The following is a 7,167-nucleotide window of genomic DNA, read 5'->3' as shown; positions in this document are numbered from 1 at the left end:
GAATAGCCCTCCTATTCTTGACCTTGGAATTTGGATGTTTGTGACAAGGGGTGGGAAAGTGGAGCCAAATCACCTCCTTGTTCTGCCTGATTGAGGTGTTTTCCTTCTGAAAAGCAGACAGTTCACACAGGAGCAATAGGATCCAGAAGCTCGTCAGCACAGAAAGAACACTTTACAAGAAGAAGGCACAAATGCCCGTCTCCACACTTGGGGCCACAGCTGGGGGAAGCTCCAGGCTACGGCACTGTCACTGCTGACTCCAATCCATGATGGCAAAGGCAAGAAAAGCAGACCAAGTCCCAGGGAACTCTAGGTCCTTCTGAAGGAGGAAGGCAGGCTGTAGCTGACAGAGCTCCCAGATGGAGACACTAGAGTGGGCCTTTGCCTAAGCTGCCTGGTGTTTCTTCTTTTCTGAGCCAGAATCCCAGGAGCTGGTGCTGGGCACTCCCTTCCCCATAGAAATCCCAGTCAAAGTCTGGGGGCCTCCAGGCCTCCTTATCCATCTTGACACATCTTTGTTCTCTTGTAGAAACAAGGTTCTTCCCACAATCTGTTCAGAGTCAGTGTCTCAAGGCTCCTGTCCTCTGCCATCCACCTGTGAGTCTGGTCCAGTCCTTGTGACTGGGGGAGAGATTTGGCCACAAGGCTCCTTCTTCATTAATTCACTGGGTTTCAAAAGTATGTGTCCATTCAGAGGCCCAGGGCGTTTGGAATGGACCAGCAGAAGGTGTTTGGTGCAGATGTTTGGCCAGAGAATTGGGCAGGGAGATGGCTTCCTTCTGGGCCAAGGGGAAATAAAGAAAGAAATCTTCTTTACCCGTGGATCCCCATTCCCACCGGAATGGTTGAGCTTTGGCCCAAATGGTGCCCACTTCCTTTCCCTTGCTGTATTTCTGACCATTTATTTTTTTCTCCCTTAGGTTCCATGGGGCCATCAATCACTCAGATGGTACCTCTTGGTACCCGCAAACTCTCCCTCTGCTCCTGTGCTCATTGAGAGATAGGCTCTTCTCTACCAAAGGAAAGAAGACCTTGAGTCCTTGGGTGCTTGGTGCTTGGCCTGTTGTGCTATGGGAGGTGAAGAGGGATAGCTTGCATCTCTGACCTGGATGATTGAGTTGCCTACATTCTGAAAGGTAGACAGCACATGGACAGTATGAACCAGCATGGGGTCAACATTGGAAGAGCCCATGCCAGGAATCCTTCTTGTAGATTCCTGAGCAGGAGCCCTCAGAACACAATAGTTACAGCTTAAGCAATGCTACCTTCCTCAACTGATGGGAAAAGTGGTGGGGATAGACCAAGCCAGAAATCCCTGACTCCTGAGGAAAGAATGCCGGTACTTGCTGACAGGACTCCATGGTGTATTCCCTCAGAGACCTCCTTTGGCCAAAGCCCACAGGCCTTTATTCTGTATACAACCTGGTTGATAGGAGACTGTGCTGGGTACTTCATTCTCAACTTTCTCCAAGTCTCATGTGTGAGGAAGAACTCTGGCAGTGTGTGGCTCCATTACCAACACCCCTTTTGATATAAGACGGTTTGCATGGAAACTATTCTGAGATAGTGTCTCAAAGTCATACATCTTCTTTCAGCTTGGAGGTTTGGTGGTGTTTTTATGATGCTGCTAGAGATATTGCATTGGGCCCTTCCCAAATTGGTTTCAGAATGATGTGGCCCATTCCAAACCGAAGGTGTGTGCAGGTGCCCTGGGAGAATGTCTTGTGGGTAGGCTAAGCCAGATGTAGGAGGTGGATTGCACCTCCTATGTGGATAAGGGAAAGGGAAGGCCTGGGTCTCCTTAGTATCCCCCATGTCCATCTGAAAGCACAGCTTTGACTCACTTTGTTGACATTCCTCTACCATAGCTCTTCTAACTTGGTCTCAGTTCACACACGTAGACCCTATGTCTTTCTCCAACAACAAACAAGGTCCTTGGTGTGGGGGTGAATTTCCACAGCTCTCCTGAGACAAAGGCTCATATAGTCTGATATCCCAGAGGACAATTGCCCCCCAATCCATGATCCCTTGGTGCAGGGCAGGCCACAGGATCATGGGAATGGGTAGCCCAATGGGCCCAGCCCTAATGGATGGAGCTACCCTCATTCAGAAGAACAGTCTTTCCGTGTGCAGCATGTTCCATGAGTTGATTAGCGCACAAAAGCCTTTTGATATATAGTGCACCAAGGCCTCATTCCCACCACTTGAATGTCACATCAAAGCACCTTCTTCATACCTCAGAACCTCTGCTGCCCCTCTAAATGGTTACGATGTGCAGAAGCACATCAGAAAAATAAGTTCCCCTCTGTTTCTTAAGGGAGATTGTGGGCCTCTTGCTCACAGGGCTCCAAAGTCCATTCTTTGGAGCACTCCTGTAGTGAAATGCCCCAAAAGGTTCTTGTGATTCCTGAGCAAGCCAGTTGGTAAATACATTGTGCTAGTAAGGTTCTTATAAACATGAAGAACTCTGGACCTGGTGTATCCAGTTTCATGACATAGATTTTTCATCCATCCAGGTTCGTCGTGGGGTCCATATAAACTCAGTCTTTCAGAGTACTATCTCTGGCTTGCAGATACCCAGTGGGGACAAGCCCTTATGATTATGGGACAGGTGGAGCCAGAGGAGCCCAGGCCTTTTGGTTTCAGGACTACACAGACATCCAGAGCCCTAGGGCATCAGAAGGGGTCCAGCCGAGAGCTGTTTTGGGCAAGGCTGGGGCAGATGGTTTAGCGGGGAGCTGGCTTCCTTAAGCGGCCTGGGAGAAATGAGGAGAAACATCTTTACTCCACACTGATCACATTCCCATTGATTGCAAATATTTAAGACCCTTCAGTCCTGGCTGAAGCCATTCCCCTGTTTCTGACTGCTTCTTCATTCATCCTTAGGAGACAAGGAGATGACACCAGCTAGCATGTACACAGGATGGGCATCGTTTTCCCCACTGGAAACTGTCATGAGCATTGGATATCCCAAAGGAGAATACCCTCCTATTCCTGACCTTGGAGCAGGTGTTTGTAGCAAGGGGTGGGGGGAGTGGAGCCAGGTTGCCTCCTTCTTTTTCCTGATTGCGGTGTTTTCCTTCTGAAAAGTAGACAGGTCACACAGGAGCAATAGGATCCAGAAGCTGTCAGCTCAGAAAAGCTCTTTACAGGAAGAGGACACCAATGCCCCTCTCCACACTTTAAAGCCACAGCTGGGAGAAGCTCCCTACTAGAGCACTGTCACTGCTGACTCCATTTCATGATGGGAAAAGCAAGAAAAGCAGACCAAGTCCCTGGACTCTCTAGGTCCTTCTGAAGGAAGAAGGCAGGCCGGTAGCTGACAGGGATCCCAGATTGAGACACTAGAGGGCCCCCTTGCCTAAGCCCTCTGGTGTTTCTTCTTCTGAGGGCCAGATTACCTGGTCCTAAGGAGCTGGTGCTGGGCACTCCCTTCTCCATAGAATTCCCTATCTAAGGTATGCAGAACTCCAGGCCTCCTAATCCACCTTGACACATCTTTGCTGTCTTGTAGAAACAAGGTTCTTCTCAAGATCAGTTCAGAGTCCGTCTCAAGAGTCTTATCTTCTACTTTCCACCAATACTTGTGACTGGGGGAGAGGTTTTGCCACAAGCCTCCATCTTCATTAATTCACTGGGTTTCAAAAGTATGTGGTCATTCAGAGGCCCAGGGCATTTGAAGGGACTCAGCAAAGAATGTTTGGTGTGTAGGCTGGGCCAGAGATTTGGCAGGGAGCAGGCTTCATTCTGGGCCAAGGGCAAATGAAGCAAAACCTCTTCTGAAATGTCGAGATTTGGACTATCTGGCACCCATTTCCTTCCCCTTGCTGTATTTCTGACTTTTTTCTCCTGTAGTGGCCACGGAGCCATCACTCACTTAGCTGGCACCCCTGATTGACTGCCAAGTCTCATTCTGCTCCTGTGCTCAGTGAGAGGTGTCAGGCTCTGCTCTACCAAAGAAAAGAAGGTCTTTTGTCCCTAGGTGCTTGGTGCTTGGCCTGCTGTGCTATGTAGGGTGAAGGGAAGACAGATACAAGAGTGAGAGTTGGCAGCCAATCAGGGGTTTGGCCCACTGACCTGATGATTGCCCGACTGACCTGATGATTGGCTTGCCTTCATTCTGAAAAGCAGATAGTTTGCACATGGGCAGTATGAACAAGGAGGGGGTCAGCCTTGGAAGAACCCTTGCCAGGAATTAGGGAACCAAGTCCTTGTTGCAGATTCCTGGGCACGAGCCCTCAGAATCCAATAGCTACTGTTCAAGCACTGCTACCTCCCTCAACTGATGGGAAATGTGGCAGGGATAGAACAATCCAGAAATCCTGGCTCTGTGAAAGAAATCACTGGCTCTGTAAAGAAAGAAGGCAGGCTTCTTGCTGACAGGGCTCTCAGGTGTAGTTGTTCAGGGGGCTCCCGTGGCTAAACTCACAGGTCTTTCCTCTTCCAGATACAACCCTGTTGGTAGGAGACTGTGCTGGGTACTCCATTCTCAACATTCTCCAAATCTCATGCATGATGAACAAGTCTGGCAGTGTGTGACTCCACTGGCACCCTTTGCTCTTTCGCTGAAAGAGGGTTTGCATGGAGACTATTCCAAAGGGAGTCATAGAGTAACATCCTCTTTTTTCAGTTTGCATGTTTCATTGTGCCCTTGTGATAGTAACAGAGATATTGCATTGGATCCTTCTCAGTTTGGTTTCAGAATGATGTGGCCTTCCCCAAATTTGTGGTGTGTGAAGGTGCCCAAGGAGAATGCTTGTGGGTAGGCTAACGCAAAGGTTATTGGTGGATCCTGCCTCCTTTGTGGCACAAAAGGAAGGGAAAGTAGAGGTTTTCTTCCTCATTTTCCCCAGTGCCCAATTTGAATGGATAGCATTGACTCACATTGCAGTTATTCCTCTCCCATTGCTGATTTTCTAATTTGGTCTCACTTCACACTCTGAGACCGTGTGACTCTCCCATACACAACTGAGTTACAAGGATTGTGAGTTACCAGTCAGTTCTTGAGCCAGTGGATGCTTTGGAGTGTCTGCTGTCCCAGAGAACAACTGATTCTCATGTCTCGGAGCTCTTGTTGCTCAGTAGGCTTTTATAGTTATAGTAAATAATTCCCTTTCTTTGGAAACAAGAGTTTCCCTGGAATTTTTTCAAAGCCCTGTCTCAGAGTCATGTACTTTCCTTTTAAGGTGGGAGTCTGGGGCAATCCTGGTGAGTGCAGTAGGTTTGGCCACAGGCATCCTACAGTTGGGTTTCAGAATTTATGGACATCACCAGGCCTAGAGCATCTGTAGGTGTCTGGTGGAGAATGCTTGTGTGTAGGCTAAGCCAGAGGTTTTCAGAATGGAGCTGGCCTCCTGTCTGGGTTGAGAGTTAAGAAATATCTTTTCCGTTGATGAATGTCAGCCCTTTGGAGATGCAGAACTTGGCACTATTTGTACTAATGTATATCCCAAGGCTGCTTTCCTAGCTAGGTCTCCGTTCATGCTCCAGGAGCTCTGGGTGTATGAATGGTGCCACTTTCCAAGTCAGTTCCTGGAGAAATTGAAGGTATTATGGGTCTATTTTCCCAGATGAAACCTGGCCCTTCTCTCCCTGAGCACATGGTGCTGCTTAGCTGGCTAGTGGGTGCATGAGCATGGGTATCCAGTTGGCCTCCCTCCCCACACTAATAGAGACCCCTTCATTTTGAAGAACAGCAGGTTTTCATGTGGACAGGATGGTCCAGGATCTACTCAGCACAGAAAATACCTTTAGATGGAATCCTGCAACAAGACCTGCTTCCAAACACTTCCATCGTCGGGGAGCACAGCCCTCCTACAGCTGTATCACTGCCACCATTATGTACTGATGGCACGGGCAGGACACATACCCAGAGCCAGGTCTTTCCCTCTGATTCTGAAGGAAGAATCTGGGTAGGCTTCTTGGTGACAAGGCCTAGAGTTGAAACTTATGGATATCACCATCTGCCAAAGCCCACAGGTGTATCTCCTTCCTGAGCCAGTCAGCAAGCTGGGAAAGACTGTGCCAGTCACAACACTTCATTATCCCTGATACACAACTCTGGCCCTCTCTCTATCCATTTTCACCACTCTGTTTTAACTCTTACAGTCATATCCTGTGCCCTGACCTGGAGATTCTGGTCTAGTCACTGTAACTGTGGCAGATGTATGGCCTAAGGGCTCCTGACTCTTCAGTGGGATAGTTTTCACCTCTGCTTGAGTCTCACAGAACTCAGATTTCTGACCAAGTAGGACTGTGTTTTCGTTTTTGTTTTGCCACGAAAGATCCTCAGCGCCTCTTGGGTTTCAAGCATCTTGAAAAGATAAGAATAACTATAAAATGGGAATTTTTTACAGTATCTGAATGATTCTCAGGGCAAGAAGTATTTATTTCAAACCCATGCAACCCTAATGATATATGAATAGACAAGGCATCCTGCTCTAGTACCACCCTCTGCATTTCTTCCAGGCATATTGCACACTGACCAGCATCTTAACTCAGAACACCCTCATTATAGGTTATCCCTGGCTTTCTTCACCACATCGTACCATGCTTATCCATTTCGTATGAGGGCACACATGTGAGAGCACTTTAATCTTCCAAACGTGGGGCTGGAAGAAGTTAACCGGTAAGGAGGCAAACACCAGGAGCAGCTCTAATGGGTTCCACCCTATGTGCCAGTCCCTGCCTTCTTCCACAGTACTTGGGGCTGTTGTGAGCCTAGTCCTGCTAGCCAGAAATGTCACTGTTGTTACTGTTGAGTATGCTGAAGGAGGGGAGCACCACACAGGCCAATGCCATAGTTGCCACACCATGACCGCAGGTGGTCTTCCTGGGCCACTGAGGCTGCTATGGCACTGCCTGAAACACTGGGCTGTTCATGCCTTTGCACCTGATCCAGAAATCTCACTTGGTAGTGAGCTGCACCCAATAACGATACCTGTGGTCCCCTGGCCCATCTGTGCCCCAGATGAAAGGTAAATCCAAGACTAAGTGCAGTGCTGTCATTAGTGGTGGTTGGGCTGCTTTGTATGGGGTCCACCTCCAACATGCCCAGGCTGCTGTGAAAATCTATCCCTGGGCATGGGTTGAGTGAGTGACAGTTCTATGGCTAAGTCTAAACAGGGAAATAGACAAAGAACCATGGGAAAGGAGTGTCCATAAGGA

The sequence above is a fragment of the Panthera tigris genome, chromosome B1 (genome assembly GCF_018350195.1).
Source record: "Panthera tigris isolate Pti1 chromosome B1, P.tigris_Pti1_mat1.1, whole genome shotgun sequence".
Taxonomy (NCBI): Eukaryota; Metazoa; Chordata; class Mammalia; order Carnivora; family Felidae; genus Panthera; species Panthera tigris.
The sequence above is the reverse complement of the archived record's forward strand: the minus strand, read 5'-3'. Positions refer to the sequence as shown.